The 16,971-nt window shown below is 38.7% G+C and overlaps 1 pseudogene; it reads right to left on the bottom strand.

Moving 5' to 3' along the window:
* Positions 1-1,192: 1,192 nt before the first annotated feature.
* LOC124080866 (zinc finger protein 354A-like) lies at positions 1,193-3,743 on the bottom strand (annotated as a pseudogene).
* Positions 3,744-16,971: the final 13,228 nt, after the last annotated feature.

Here is a 16,971-nt window from a genome sequence, read left to right as displayed (position 1 = left end):
TCATTTATAATACAAATAGTAACAATTGCTGGCGAGTGTATGTGGGGAAAAGTTGCACATATACATTGTTGGTGGTCTGCAAATTAGAACTACTACTTTGGAAAGCAGTATGGAGTTTCCTCAAAAACCTAGGAATGGAACCAATATACAACCCAGCTATCCCACTCCTTAGTGTTTATCAAATAGAACCCAAATCAGAATACTATAGTGATATATGCATACCAATGTTTACAGCAGCACAGTTCAAAATAGTCAAGTTATGGAACAAGCTAATGGCCCTGTCAATAAACTAATGGATAAAGATAATGTTGTATGTATACAATGGAGTTCCACTTAACCAATAAGAAGAATGAAATTATAATATTTGCTGGAAAATGGATGGAATTGGAGAACATTGTGCTAAGTGAAATAAGCCAGACTCAGGAATCTAATGACCATATGTTTTCTCTCATATAGGGAAGCTATAGAGAAAAAAAGAAATAAAAAATAGGATCTAGTGAAAATAGAAGGAGGATCAGTAGAGCAGAAGCAGGAGACCAAAAGTGATGGAGGAAGGAAGAGAAGGGGGAAGATTTTGGGCAAATTATGCTGTATGCACATATAAATATATCACAATGCATTCTAATTTTATATATAACCATAATGCATCAATTAAAATATAAATAAGGGCTGGGGTTGTGGCTCAGTGGTATACCGCTTGCCTAGCATGTGTGAGGTGCTGGGTTCCATTCTGAGTACCACATATAAATAAATGGATATTTTATTTAAAAAATAAAAATAAATAAAGGGAGACTAATAGAGTAAAGGGATGAGGGGGGTAGAAGAGGGAAGAGAAAGGGGAAGTACTGGGGATCAAATATAGAAAACTATGTTACATGCATTTATGAATATGTCAATGTGAAACCCACCCACGATTATGTACAACTATAATGCACTAATAAAAATTATTTTAAAAGAAAAACTTTGGCCTTTTTCATCTTCAAAGAAAATATTTGTCATATGGGTGTCACTTTAAGGATAAGTCTATTTCATTACATTTGAATAGTTTTAAATTTTTAATGCATAAATGAACTAGTCAAAACTAAGTCTAAACTAGCCAAAATATGTAACTATACTGAATATATTCCTAACTATCTTTAAGATATGAAATAAAAAATTAAATCTTTATAAATGTCACCCACAAATTTTTTTTTTTGGTAGTTTACAGTTTATTTTAATCTTTTATTTTGGTCCTTTTCATTAAAAATGTATAGTTTCTTTGATTCATTCACTCATATGCTACTAAAATGTTATAAAAAATATCACCAGTGTAGAGTTTGGTGTTTTTATGAGAAAACCAGAGAAATCCCTACCCACTTGATGTTTATGATGATCACATGTGATAACTAGACTACACTGCTGTAGGAAAGAGGAAAATCAAACACCTTTTATTTTACAAATGCCCAAAGTTAGTGTCTCCACTTATGAATTCTCAGGTTATTTTAAAAAGTGACAGGCATGAATGCTTTCCTTTTAGCTATTACATAATCAAGATTTGTCCATGGGATTTGATAGCTAATGGGCACTAAATGATTATAGGCCTTTTCAATATCCATTACATTTATTACATCACTCTTGAAGTATGTGTTCTCTGATGAGCTTTGGTTTAAGGCTTTTACACATGCAAATCTACTTTCTAGGGTTCTTCTTCCATATGGATTTTATAGTGATTAGTAAGGAATGACTTGTGGTTCAAAAGTTTCCCACATGTGTTGCACTCATAGGGTTTCTCTCCCGTATGAATTCTCTGGTGTGCAATACGTGAGGAGCTTTGTCTAAAAGTTTTCCCACAAGTATTACATTTAAAGGGTTTCTCTCCTGTATGAATCCTTCAATGTTGAATAAGGGCTGAACTTTGGCCAAATGACATCCCACATTGATAAGGTTTCTCTCCAGTATGGATTTTCTGATGATTACTAAGGGATGAGTTACACCTGAATGTTTTCTCACACTCATTGCATTTGTAGGTCTTTCTCCAGTGTGCATTCTCTGATGCTGAATGAGAGATGAACTCTGCCTGAAGGCTTTCCCACACACTTTACATTTACATTGTATCTCTCAGGTGTGAATTCTCTCATGAATGATAAGAGTTGAATGGGAACTTAAGGCCTTGCCACATTCATTACAATTATAAAACTTCTCACCAGTATGAATTATTCGATGTCTATTGAGTTGTGAAATAGAAGTGAAGCCTTTTCCACATTCATTACATCGATAGGGCTTTTCACCAGTGTGAATTCGTTCATGTTGAATAAGTGATGCACTCTGACTAAAGGCTCTCCCACATTCACCACATTTGAAAGGTTTCTCTCCGGTGTGAATTCTCTGATGATAACGAAGGGATGAACTAGATTTAAAGGTGTTGCCACATTCGTTACACAAATAGGACTTCTTTCTGGGATGAACTCTTTGACCAGGAAGGGATGTGTTGCAACCAGATGGTTTCCTACCTGGATTATATTTATAAGGGTTTTCTCCAGCATGGATTTTCTGATGTATAAAAAGCCCTGACCTTCGGCTGAAGGACTTACCACATTCCTTACATCTATAGGATTTCTCCACAGTGTGGGTTCTTAGATGCTTATACAGGGATGTACTGAGAGTGAAGGCTTTCCCACATTCTTTACATATGTAAGGTTTCTCTCCGGTATGAGTTATTTGATGTTGAATAAGAGCTGAACTTTGGCTAAAGGCTTTGGAACATTCTTTACATTTAAATAATTTCTCTCCACTATGATTTTTCTCATGTTTACGAAGGGATGAAGTATTAATGAAGGTCTTCTCACACATACTACATTGATAGCGTTTATCTGCTGTCATTTTTGGCTGATTAGGTAAATTTGAATTATGTTTCAAAGTGTTTCCTTTTTTTCACATTTTGGTGGTGGTTTCTCTCTGGGAACTATCTGTTGCCTAACAACTACTGACTTTGGGTTGAAGTTCTGGCTAAATTCAACATTTTTATGGCTTCTTTCTACAATTAAGGTTTTTTTGTGGGTGACTGAAACTATCTGAAAAATTTCCTTTTTATCCTGTTTTTCCTCTAATTTGCCTTCATATATGCAAGATTTTTCTGATTTCAAGTCCAAGGGTCCAAGTCCATTCCTTCTGGATCAGTTCATTATCAATCTCTGAAATGAAGAGTCTTGTGTTTGAGTTGACTTTGTGGTCTTATGATGGCTCTTCCATGCAAGAGAGGTGCCTCCAGGGTTTTCTTTCTCTACCTTCCAGGGATCTTCTCCCTCCTGCAACAGGGAGATCACCTTTGGTTTGATAAATGGGAGTCCTCCCAGTGAGGCCAGGTTACTATAGTTCTCCAGTATCACCTCCCGGTACGAGCTTCTCTGGGAAGGATAAAGCTTTTTCCACTCATCCTGAGTAAAGAGCACAGCCACATCCTCGAATGTCACTGATACCTGGGACCTTGCTTCCCTTTGCTCAGGAGCCATGTCCTTTTTCTGGGCTCTTCTCCCCAGGGTGGGTGCAGTTTCCAGAAGGCAGATCTCCCCAGGCTCGGGGCTTCTGGGGCAATGCCTCCCTCGCTGGGCCGCGCTCCTCAGGCAGGAAGGTCCGGAACCGCCCCGCCCGCCAGCAGGTTGGCGTAGGGACCCTGCCCGCAAGCTACCTCAGCCCCAGGCGTCAGGTATCCACCAGCAAACTCCGCGGCCGCAAAGGTCCAGGCATCCCGGGTTGATGGAACAGGGTTGGCCCCACAAAAAATTTTAACTGTTTTCTATCACTAAACTATTGATACAACCAAATATGAAGACTTTTCCATGGATTAATTAAACAATCCATGAAAATACTTTCTCTTTAAAACTTGACCATTTTGAAATCCTATCTTCAGACTGTAGCTTAAATAAATACAGGGAGTCTTTAAAGAAAAACCGTCTTAAATATCTCTGCCTGGCCTCTATACATTAATTTTATTCCTGTGTTTCTAATTTTAAATTTTAGTCTAAGCATTGACTGGTCAAAACACTCTGAAAGACCCAGTTAAGATATTCAGTTACTAGAAACATTCCTAGTATTGCATTGTTAACTCATTTCAATCATCTGAAAAATCTCAAAGATTGCAAGAGAAAAGGTGACATAGAAGAACAGAAAAGACATAAGAAAAATATGGATAATATATCTATGGTGCTTTGTATTTAATATAAAGCAGGGGTCCTTATGCATGAAACCCTGTGTGGTATCTGGAAACTCAGCTGAAATTTATCCTTTCATAATCTACGACAATACACAGTTTTTGCCAAAGTGACTCTCAGATAACTGAATGGCCAACTCTTGATCAGTTATATACAATTCTACTTTGCTGCATTTGAAAAGCATACAATAACATGCAGGTTATTAACCCAGAGGACTAGACCTCATACAAAGAATTTCAAGCATAAATATATATATTTTAAACCAATAATTCTCCCAGAACCCTCAATTCCCAGAGTGGACCACCTTCCTCTTTGTTCAGAATGTTAGTCTGAGTACGGCATGCAAACTGTTCCATAATGAATTAAATGGAACTTTTAATAAGTTTTTAGTAACTCCTAAAAGGATAAGACGCAATAAATAATGTGACAGTCTATAAAGCAGCTGCTAAGTGCATCCCTGTAAATTATTAAGGGTTGACAAAAATAAATCCTCACCTCCAAATACTCCAAAGAGTTAAAATCAGATTAAAAACCATACAGGGGTATTTGATTTAGAATCACCAGGTCTCAGGCACACTGAAACTGTTCTCCATTGAAAAAGACTCAAATAAAGGAAAAAATGTTTCAGAGACAACTCATGATAATTTGAAGAGCAAGAAGACAAAGACATATTTCTCTTTTGTGTAAGTGATTGCAAGCTACAGCTCAAATGCTATGGTGAGAAAATCCTTGGGAGAACTTTATGTGTTTTGCCTTGAGACTGGGGACATCTGGCTCCCTTAAGACTGGTGCCTGCCTCCACCTTCAGAATTCTGAATATGAGAGATTAACCTAAACAGCTGTGCAAAAGAAGAAGAAAGAGAACAGCAGTGAGAGCAACTTGTATCCTGATCATTGGGTCTGTTCAGCCCAAAAGGCTGTCATGCAAAATCCAAGCCAACTCAAAGGCCCATGATCAATTTCCTACTGCTATTGTAATAAATTTCTACAAACTTTGTAATCTAAAGCAATGCAAATATCCTTGCATCCTCAAATCATTCTATGACTCCAACCCTACTGCTTCCTTCCATAAGAACATTTTATTACATTAGTCTCACTCAAATGATTCATGATTATCCCTATATCTTGAGATTCTTAGTTTAACCAAATCTACAAAGTCCCATTTCTCATGTAAGGAAATATTTACAGGTTCTGGGACAGTACCCTATCCAAGAAGCAGATATCTTGGATCATAGAGATCTAACATTAAGAAGTTACGAGGCGTGTATTGCAAGGGAGGGGCACCTCAAATGAGCAAGGAAAAACATGACTAAGTTGGAATTCTCACAAGGTTCCAGGGCATATCATGGATATGTTGCTCAAGGAAGCCAACACAGGACCTCCACTCCGTAGAGGGCACCATTGTTAAATTTCAGTACTTCCAAGCAATCGGAGACTCCCTCAAGTTTTCTGTCTCCTTCCCTGGCTCTGGAAGACATAAATGTTATGTCTGGGGTTAAAGTAAAGAGCAAGGAAGAATGAGAGAGCAAAACAAGTCCCGTTATCTATTGTAAAAATGGGTTTCTGCAAGCAAAAAGGGAGAAACTGAATTCATTGTGAGATTGGAATCTTAATTTCGACAATACCAAAGCTACTACTGCCCTCAAATGAGTTTCCATTAGCAAAACATGAGGTTTCTAGTATTGGAAAAAGTATGATTCTGCATGCAGGTCAGCCAGGGTGCGAGGAGAAGAGATCCAGTGAAGCATGTTTGAAGAGTAAGGCTAGAAAATAACTAAGCCTTTCCTGTTTGTACCATACAGGTTTTAGCCTATTCAACAAAGTGGTTGCAATGATTGTGTATTTATGGTGGATACAGTCAGGTCATCAGCTTTTTTTTTCCTTCATATTTATTTATTTATTTTTATGTGGTGTTAAGCATCAAACCCAGGGCCTCACACATGAGAGAATGCAAGTGCTCTACCACTGAGATACAACCCCAGCCAGTCATCAGCTTTTGATCAGACACTTTTCTGTCTCTGATTTCCTACCTGAAAATTGTGCATGCCAGCCATTGTGTGACTTCACCACTCCCATACTTCAGAACAACCTGCTCATTCTGGATTCTTGTGCACTCCTAATTATTCAGAGCCTGCCTAATTCTCTAAATGCATTAACTGGCACTGGATTGACACTTCTATGTTGTTCAGCAGTTGTTACATTGGCTTCTAAATTATTTCAGCTTGGCATTACAGAGATAATCTGTCACTAATGCAAAGTTGTGTATTTACAATATTAGAATCACCGTCTTGTTATTTTTTCATTACTACTGTATTTTCTGAGTCCCCCTCATTACCATGTGTATTGTTTCATTATTTACATTTTGAATGCTATTATCTCTAAGGCTGTCAGCAGAAGCATTCTGAGATAATGACTCTGTGGGAAAAGAATTATCTAAATATGGATCTTCCTGCTCACACTCAAATAAATTATTGTCTAACTCTTCAGATGCTTCTTCTGGATGCTCATTAAGACACTCATAGCTTAGGGGAATTTCAGAGTATCAGCTGCCTTTGTCTAAGGGTCTGAAGGTACAGAAACAAAACTAGAGATAGAGAAATGTGAACAAGTCAGAAAATAAAGAACTTGCCCATGACAGTGACAGGGGATATAAAAATATTTCATGAAATGCATACTTAACAGCAGCCTTGAAAGAGAATAATACTTGTTTGAAAGTCTGAAGTTAAAAAAAATGAACAAAATAAACATGAAATGTTTCAGGTTATTTTTTATTTTTATTTATTTTTTAAGATTGCCTACTTAAAATTCATATGGAAAAATAAAAGACCCAGAATAGCAAAAACAATGCTAAGCAAGAAGTGTGAATCAGGCGGTATAGCGATACCAGACTTCAAACTATACTACAGAGCAATAGTAACAAAAACAGCATGGTACTGGTACCAAAACAGGCGGGTGGACCAATGGTACAGAATAGAGGACACAGAAACCAATCCACAAAACTACAACTATCTTATATTTGATAAAGGGGCTAAAAGCATGCAATGGAGGAAGGATAGCATCTTCAACAAATGGTGCTGGGAAAACTGGAAATCCATATGCAACAAAATGAAACTGAATCCCTTTCTCTCGCCATGCACAAAAGTGAATTCAAAATGGATCAAGGAGCTTGATATCAAATCAGAGACGCGCCGTCTGATAGAAGAAAAAGTTGGCTACGATCTACATACTGTGGGGTCGGGCTCCAAATTCCTCAATAGGACACCCATAGCACAAAAGTTAATAACTAGAATCAACAAATGGGACTTACTCAAACTAAAAAGTTTTTTCTCAGCAAAAGAAACAATAAGAGAGGTAAATAGGGAGCCTACACCCTGGGAACAAATCTTTACTCCTCACACTTCAGATAAAGCCCTAATATCCAGAGTATACAAAGAACTCAAAAAATTAGACAATAAGAGAACAAACAACCCAATCAACAAATGGGCCAAGGACCTGAACAGACACTTCTCAGAGGAGGACATACAGTCAATCAACAAGTACATGAAAAAATGCTCACCATCTCTAGCTGTCAGAGAAATGCAAATCAAAACCATCCTAAGATACCATCTCACTCCAGTAAGATTGGCAGCCATTAGGAAGTCAAACAACAACAAGTGCTGGCGAGGATGTGGGGAAAAGGGTACACTTGTACACTGCTGGTGGGACTGCAGATTGGTGCAGCCAATTTGGAAAGCAGTATGGAGATTTCTTGGAAAGCTGGGAATGGAGCCACCATTTGACCCAGCTATTCCCCTTCTTGGTCTATTCCCTAAAGACCTAAAAAGAGCATGCTACAGGGACACTGCTACATCGATGTTCATAGCAGCACAGTTCACAATAGCAAGACTGTGGAACCAACCTAGATGCCCTTCAATAGATGAATGGATTAAAAAAAATGTGGCATTTATACACAATGGAGTATTACTCTGCATTAAAAAATGACAAAATCATAGAATTTGCAGGGAAATGGATGGCATTAGAGCAGATTATGCTAAGTGAAGCTAGCCAATCCCTAAAAAACAAATGCCAAATGTCTTCTTTGATATAAGGAGAGTAACTAAGAACAGAGTAGGGACGAAGAGCAGGAGAAGAAGATTAACATTTAACAGGGATGAGAGGTGGGAGGGAAAGGGAGAGAGAAGGGAAATTGCATGGTAATGGAAGGAGACCCTCAGGGTTATACAGTGGAGGGGGTAGAGAGAGAGGAGGGGAGGGGAGGGGAGAGGTGGGGAGGGGGGAGGGTGGAGGATGGGAAAGGCAGCGGAGCACAACAGACACTAGTATGGCAATTTGTAAATCAATGGATGTGTAACTGATGTGATTCTGCAATCTGTGTATGGGGTGAAGAAAAAAAAAAAGATTGCCTACTTAAAAGCAGACACTCCCCAAGGGACTTTACCCACTGTCATGGCTTTAAATGCCAACCATATTTTCATGACATCCATTTCTACCTTGATCTCTGACTTCCCAACTGACCTTTGTGTTCAAATACCCAACTTCAAATCTGACATCTGCACTCGGATGTCAACTGGCATCTCAAACTCAACATGGCCAGTACAGAACTCTTTTAGTTTTCCAAATATCTCTTTGTTCCCTCTACACCATCTTCCATTCTCAGTTCATGTTACCACTGTATACTCCACTGCTTAAGCAAAAACTAGTAAATTTTCCTAACTCCTCTCTTACTCCTACCACACACATTTAATCAGTTGTAAAGTTCTGAGGGGTTTATCTCCAGAATCCATCCTGAATCTAATGACTTCTCTCCATCTCCACTGCAACCTCCCTCTTATAGGACACTGTCCTCCCTTAGTGGGAACTACCTCCCATGGGAGACCAGCTTCTACTTTCCCCCCATCCTCAGAGCAGTCAGAGAGAAATTTATAAGATATGTATTCTGTCACATCATCAAGCTTATAGCCCTGGGATCTTCTCACGACCCCAAAGTCACTCTATAGTATGATGTCCTTACCTACTTGCGTCGCATCTCCTCCCCTTGAGCCACACCGTCATTCTAGATTATTCTTGCCTCATGCTCCCTGTACATGCTGACACTTTTATCCAGAATATTCTGCTTCTAGAACCATTTGTGGATGGGATGGCTGCTTCTCCTCATTTAGGTTTCACTCAACTTCTTCAGCAGGCTTGCTCACCCTCTTCATCACATTTAGTACTTCTTTTGAAACCATCTGGCCCATCCATTTGTTTGCTTAATTATAATCTGTCTTATCCCACAAGACTATGAACTCCGAGAGAGCTGGAATCTTGTCTTTCTTGTTCTCCAATGTATGGGTCAAGAATGGTGCTTGGCCCATAGCAGTCTCTCAACAACTATCTATTCATGAATGAATGAATGATTGGAATCCAATCATTTCTGATTCAGTGTCAGAGGCCAATACAATCTGTCTTCTAAGTTATGCTAAATAGCTTCATCCCTGGCTATTTTTCTGCATGCCTGAGAATGAAGACTTAAGGTCCATGGGGTGAAATGTGCTCAGGGCTTTTTTTAAAACCAGCTCTGCCTGGCTCCTTCATGCTTCACACATTATCATCCTACAGAGAGGCCTATGGCCCTGCTCCTGTTTTACTATGGGGAAGACGCAGGCTCATCCTCCTTCCAGCTGGACCCCAGATCCCCCACACACCCAGTGTAGAGTACATCTGTGGGCATAATCATCTCTCCTGACCTCCCTATGGATTTCCCAGCCATGGGCAGATTAGATTCACCCTACCAAGGTCCCATCAGTAATGCTATGTTACTGGAAAGATAGAAATTTCTCAGTTTTGATTTTGCGTTTCAGTCTTTTCTGACCTCCTATAACTGTACATTGTGGTGATTCAGTGCAGAGTTCAGTTACAGATTTTCATTTTGGAGGAGGCTTATATAAAGTTAGACAAAGTGGGTGGCAGAATTTGCCACACACACACACACACACACACACAAAATGTTTTTTGAAGGCTTGCTTAACATACCTGACCATTTCAATGGGGGGAACAGTGTGACCTTAACTCCTAACATTGAGAGAGCTAATACCCACATTCAACCGATCCCTGTTGCCATCAGTGATAGATCATGATGCACATGTACTTTTGGCAAGTAAAGGAACATAAGAACTGGAAGGTTCTACCACTGCTCACAGGTAAAAACTTGTCAGGGAGTAACTGGGGATTTGAACCCTTCTCTAGCCATGAAACTACACCATTTACATCCCACTCCTCATGGTGGTAACCAGTGACATATAGGCCTTCCCATGTTTTGAGCACATTGCAGGTGTTGTGTAATCTAATCTTTCCCAAGATCCTGGGGTGGGAGAACTATTCTTATAATCCTCATTTAAAAGGGATGATGATTTCATGGAGATGTCTCCTATACTGCTCACTGCTAGAAACAGCTTTGATATTTCATCAAATTTTACAAAGCATAAGTAGCCCATTAGCACCGCTGTTTCCTGCGTAACCCCACACGAAGGAGCTAGAATGGCCAACTCAGTACTCCACTCTTTTCTTAATGTGACCTTTATTTTTGCATCTAGAAAAACTCAAACTTTTTTTATGAACTGAGGCAAGCATATATTAAAAATGTTACTTCTTAATCTTGTAGCTGTTGCAAGCATGTCTATGAAGTTACTTGTCTCCTTCCAACCCACAGTTCGAGCCGAGCACAGACTGTCTCCATGAGAGGAAGCCCAAAAGTTTAATCTTTGAGAGCCGCAAATCAGAAAATCTGAGTCCCTTCTTCAACTAAATTGATTGAACCACATCACAGAAACACTAACAAAGGCCTTTTATAGGCTCCAGTCAGTGAATCCTTTTCAATGTGAAGCCTATTATGTTCTTTTATTAGTCCACAAGCAACAGATGTAATGCAGACATCAATCTTGGTGGAATAGTAGGGAAATCTCTGGAGCCAACAGAAGAGAACTTGGAGTTCTATCAAGTAGCAGTAACTGAGTGATGTAGCAACAATCGCCATCAAAGGTAAAACATTCGGGTGTAGTTACAGATGTCAACTACTTAATTCAAAAATTGAGATTATTAATTACAAAGACATAGGAGTAACACTGATTACTTAACCGGAGGCAGGCACTATTCTAAACAGTTTAAATGTATGATTTCGTAATAATACACAGGAGGGGATACTACTATGTTATATTATTATTCTCATTTTACAGACCAGGAAACTGAGACTCAGGTCAAGTACATTGCCTAGGGTTATGTAGCCAGGAACAGTGAGTCAAGTTTTGAGCCTAAGCAAGCTGAACTCTATGTAGTTTTAGTCTGCTGTGTTTTGTCTACCCTCAGCTACAAAGAAATCCAACATAACAGCGGCCACCCACACTAAGCCCTATGCAGTTCCTACAGTGCCACCAAGGCCAGGTACCTTCTCACGTTGGCATCTCAGCCCAGGCAATTCTTTCTGCTGGGACCTCATCTCCTACCTCTGCCAGTTCCTTATTTGCTCTCCAGATTTAACTAAAATGTCACTTGTAGAAGGTACCTTTATGCCAGTCACCCTTCCCCAGCCTTCTGCCACTAGCACAGTTAGATGTCCTGTCTCTGGCTTAAAATGCAGGATCCATCATATGCAATAGAGGAGAAAAGAGTTGAGGAGTCAACCTGGGACTGCAAACAGTGAGGACACTGATATCTAGAACTACTGGAGTCTCACAGAGACAAAAAATCAACAGCCACCTGACCATGGTTAAATACCTTTGTTTACTGTGTCCTTGTCTGCCAGATAATGTTCATACTCTTTACCTGTTTCTCATGTCCTTGGGACTGAACCTGCAGTTAGATGAATACCTATTATCATTTATCAGATCTTTTGACAGTATGTGGTTCTTCCTTATTTCAAACCTAATTTAATCCCAGCAAACAAACAAACAAAAAATCATAATCTAAAGGTAAGCTGAAAGATATTTTTTCCTCATTTCTGCTAGAGGAGGAAAGCAACCATATGGAGGTCTCTGGATAATAAATAACTACTCCACCTTTTGCTTTTCTTGGCAGGCTTGTGAAATATTTATTGCATTTCTTTCCAAAGGCTTAACAGTATCATTCTGCTCCAAAGAATATTATTCTGTGACCCAGTGCATGTCCCACCCTTGCCTCCCTGAGCTGGGCTTCCATTTCCTGCCCCGCACCTGACCCCTGTCTTTCAGTGCTGCCTTTGGGTTAACTTCTTCTGACAACTTCTGTTGCCTTTCGTTTAAGCTGTTGCACTCCATATGGTTCCTCTTTCTTTGATGTGACCCAGAACATAATACAAATCACAGAATACAAGTTCTATGACATAATAATTCACTGGAGAATCTCTGCATTATTCTACTTAAGGCAGAGCTTAGCACAAATCTAAAAACTGAAGAACCTCTACACAAAGCAGTGGGAAAACTTTCACCTGCACCATACCTCTAAGTGTAACAGAACCTACGTCAGAACCAAATGGCCACTTTTTACCTGTGGAACAATGTCAGAGTCATTATGGACAAATCCGAGAGGACAGTCTGACCGCTGATAATCAGTGGGTCTGAGTTGGGATGTAAATTTGAGATTCAGTGGTAAATTGGTCCAAAGCAGATTTTTGAAAGAAGACACACAAGAAAAAAATAATCCCCGAACAAAAAACAAATAGAACCAGAAAACTTTTTAAAGAAAAATTTCACCCATTTACATCCAAAGTACAAGTAGTTAAGCAAATTCAAGGGAAAATATCTCTCTGGATTCAAGCAAATCAGGTAGAAACAAGAGGATGGGATAAAAGTTGTTCAGCTCTCTTTGTGATAGACATTAGTAAATGTTGAAAATAAAATGAATCACTCACTCAACATTAAAAGTCCTCCCAGCATTTACAGATTTGATTTTGCATACAGTAAAGTGAAAAAGAAGACAAAAGAAGGGAACTGAACTAGAGGTTATCCACAGATCTTGTGCAGTTCAGGCTGAGCTCAGAATAGCCTCAGGCAGGGGTCCTGACCTCTATAACCTAACCTGTTCATCAGTTAGGCAGGGCTAATTAGAACCATCCACCTTCCCTACTAAGAAGCATAGTTCATGTTAATTAACTTAGACATTTGTACAGCTCATGTTCTATACACAAAAAGGTGAAAGGGTGTTCCATGGTTGTTAGCAATTATCTGTAAAATTATTTAAGTTGTCTGAAGGATTCATGCAGATCTGCATCAGGAGACCTCCCACACCATTCCTTGACCCCATGTTTTTCCAGGGAAGCATCCGCTCCTGGGTCTGTCCCCACCCCAGTCCCTACACATTTGTTTGTCTATTTTTCTCTTCAATGTTCTTGTTCTCTTTTATGAGTACCAATGTTCTTGTTGCCAGGCTATAACCTACTCTTACAAAGATTAAAAAAAAAAAAAATCATAGTAAAATTTGATGTACCTTCCTCCATATTCTCCCCACCAACCCAGAAGGCACCTTATATCTCTTCTCTCTTTTGATATATTAAACTATATTTTCTAGTTATGTTGAATTAGTAAAGAAAAGAATTAACACCTATATTCTCTGATCTTCTTTACTAATCTCAAGCAACAGATGGACATGGATCAACTTTTACATAGTATTGACATGTAATTCTGGACAATTGAACACTTGAAAAAAATGTTCAAATAATGTTCTCGCTTTTTTTTTTTTTATGAGCGCAGATAAAAGACTAGAAGATTCTTAAAAAGATTAGAAGATTCCACTTCAGTTTATGCTAAAGTAAATGTGTCATGAAGCTGTTTTTCTGGCAGGTGTGTCTGATGCCATTATTTTCTTTTTTTTTTTTTCAAGACTTTGTGATGAATCCTTTCACTCTGACTTGCAAATGTGCTACCGTCTCTACCTTTTGGATGATTTTAAGGTCTTTTTTTTCCTGTGGTGTTAGCCTGTAGATCAAAGTTAGATTGATCTTTGAGCCAGAACAGGTTATCTAGGACCTAACTCATAATGTGTCAGAAATATATAAAACACATTGAGGGGGCAAGGAGGAAAAAAAGAAAGAAAAAGTATAAAAAGCACCACTAAAAACTTTTATATAAACTAAAAAGTAATAAACTAATATACTTTTGTATAAAAGCCTAAAAACGTTATTAATTAACTGAAGATATTTTAGTTTAGGCCAGTTGCATATGTAACTATGCATAGTATGTAGACATAGAGAGTAAATTCAAGGAAATAAATCTGAAAATGGCTTAAGATTTGTATCTACAGACAGATTCCTTTAAAATGTTATCATTATCTACTTTACTAGATTTATTTTGTAATCCAGTTTTCTGCTATACAAATAAAAATACATTTATTTACTTGTTAACATTTAATTATGAATTTGGCGTTCCAGGCCAGGTATTATAATAGCTCCCTGAGAATAAATCAGTGAGAAGATGTAATCTTTTATGAAAGTGCTTATGTTTGGCCAGAATGAAGGATAAGTACCTGAGCAATTTCAAAGGCAAATAGAGAGAGAACATAGGAAAGATGCTTACAGCTGAATCTATGATGATCTACTACTGTATTCTACTTAGGAATGGCCCAGGGACAAAAGACATTCAGGCAGGAGGAATTCAGGGTTAAATAAACAAGCCTGAAGATGCCACGTGTTGGTAAAACTCCAAGTGTTTCAGGACATAAGTGTGCCAGCTCACTAGCACTGAGCTGAGAAGAGAGCTAAGAGCAGAACATGCAAGGTCTTGCCTGACATGAAAGGAAGGATGACTATAGGCAGGTCAGGGAGGTCTGAGCTGTAGAAGGGGGAGATTTCATCAGGGTTGCACTTGAGAAAGGCGGTTCTGGCTGCAATATGAAGATATATGGGCAGGACTGCCCCTTAAACATCACACATCCAAACACACAGGTTTATATTGGTTCCTTCCTAACCCCACAAAGGTGAATAACGTACTAAACATTGTATGAAGTCAAAAGTGAGAAAGAGAGGAAGAGAAATAGAACAAGGAAGGAAATAGCATGTTTGAAAGATAGTAAGTCCATAGAAGAGTATTTTAAAATGCAATCTAAAATCTAACTGCCCAGAAAGAAGCGTGTAAGTGATCATGAGTCACAGAGATCCCTAGATCCAGGAAAGAGAAACTCCACTTTTCTAAGATGGTGAACAGAATGTGTGGCTTAATTCAAAGGTTTGACTGAAAGATTTTAGGAGCCTGAAGGATTATGGAAAATAATATTCCTATAAAGACAGCTTCCAGGGAAAAACAGAGGGACCACGAGTCTCAGGAGGAGGGAGGAAAAATTAGCTAAACGTTAAACCTTTCCCAGTACATCCTTTCTCAGTAACAATGGACCCTGAGGGAAAATACAAACTGTCATCGTTCCTGGGTCCATCCCCAGCATCTCCGCCAAAAACAAACATTTACCCCTTCCCAATCACAATGGGTTCTGAAGGGAGGAGGTGGATACTGAAACGCTGGGCCCTGGACTTTTACCTTTTCCCATTGCCAATGAGTCCTGAAGGAGAAAAACAAATAATGAAGTTCTAGGAAACAATGGGTCCCAGAGGAAGGAAGATAAGCAATGCACACCAAGTACTGAGCTTTTCCCAGTGACAATGAGTTTCAAATTTTTACCACTGCCTTCCTGAGTTAAAATTTTAACCTGCACAACTAAGTCCATGACTGTCTGAATAGCACACCTGCAGACCACAGTCTCCAAAGGTTAATTCACTTCACTATAAACTACAAAACTCAGACTCCTTCTGTAACACAGGGGCCATTTTCGTACCCAGAATATGAGCTCTCCCATGCCTGATTGATTGACTCCACTGCAGAATGAAGGAGAGCTTGCTGATCTTTTTGAGATTTGCTTACATCCTGGTTATTTGTATTTTCATTATGGTGCCAAAAACCGTGTTGGTTATTTTTAATTATAGAACCATTAGACCCAGTTCTCACTACAACGTGGTTCCCAACCTGGAAAAAAAAGCCACATGTCCATTCCATCGGAAAATAGAAGTGGAAAAGGTCTAGAAATATCATCACATGATTTCTAAGAAAAGATGGGAGTAAGATGCTGTCCAAAGAACAGGAGGATTAGTGAAGTTCTACATTCTAAACTGTGAGAACTCTCTTGTTTGACTCACATAATTCTGGGAAGCAAGTATTTTCTGGAGAAATTAACTAGACTACAGGAAAAAAAAAGACATTGGCATTTATGATCTTCCACTGACTTGGTTAAACCTCCTCACTCATAAAAGTAACTACAAAACAAGTACTCCCTGAAACACACACAATATTGTTTTCACTTGCCTATTATTGCTTCAATCGTCAGTAAAGCAATCCTGCAAGCAAACTGGACACTCATATACATGAAAGAATCCTCCAACTTAAAAAACAGAAAGCCAGAGAGAAAGAAGAAAGAAGAAAGAAAGGTAAGAGAATTAATGTAAAAAGCATAAAATTACTCCAAAACACTGTTTTATGATTTATATCCTCAGAAAGATGGGATATTGCACCCATAAAATGAGGAGGTTGTGAAAATAGATCAGTAAGAGAATATAAGTGGGGAAATGTCTGAGAAAAAAATATAATAAAAAGTTTGAAAGACAAGCTGAAAAACTTGCAAGTAAGAAAGCTCAGAATAAAATAGATGGAAAAGAAAAAAGAAAAAGATAAGAAGGTAAGAGGTGGTCCTACATTCTAATTACATGAGTACCATAGAAGGCCTAGGCAGTGAATTAGAGATGTAATATAAGAACTTTTCCAAGAACTGAAATATGAATGTCTAGACTTAAAAGCTC

This window comes from Marmota monax, unplaced genomic scaffold (genome assembly GCF_021218885.2).
Source record: "Marmota monax isolate L192 unplaced genomic scaffold, Marmota_monax_Labrador192_F-V1.1 WCK01_AAM20220418_F8-fsc00048, whole genome shotgun sequence".
NCBI lineage: Eukaryota > Metazoa > Chordata > Mammalia > Rodentia > Sciuridae > Marmota > Marmota monax.
The sequence above is the reverse complement of the archived record's forward strand: the minus strand, read 5'-3'. Positions and strand labels throughout refer to the sequence as shown.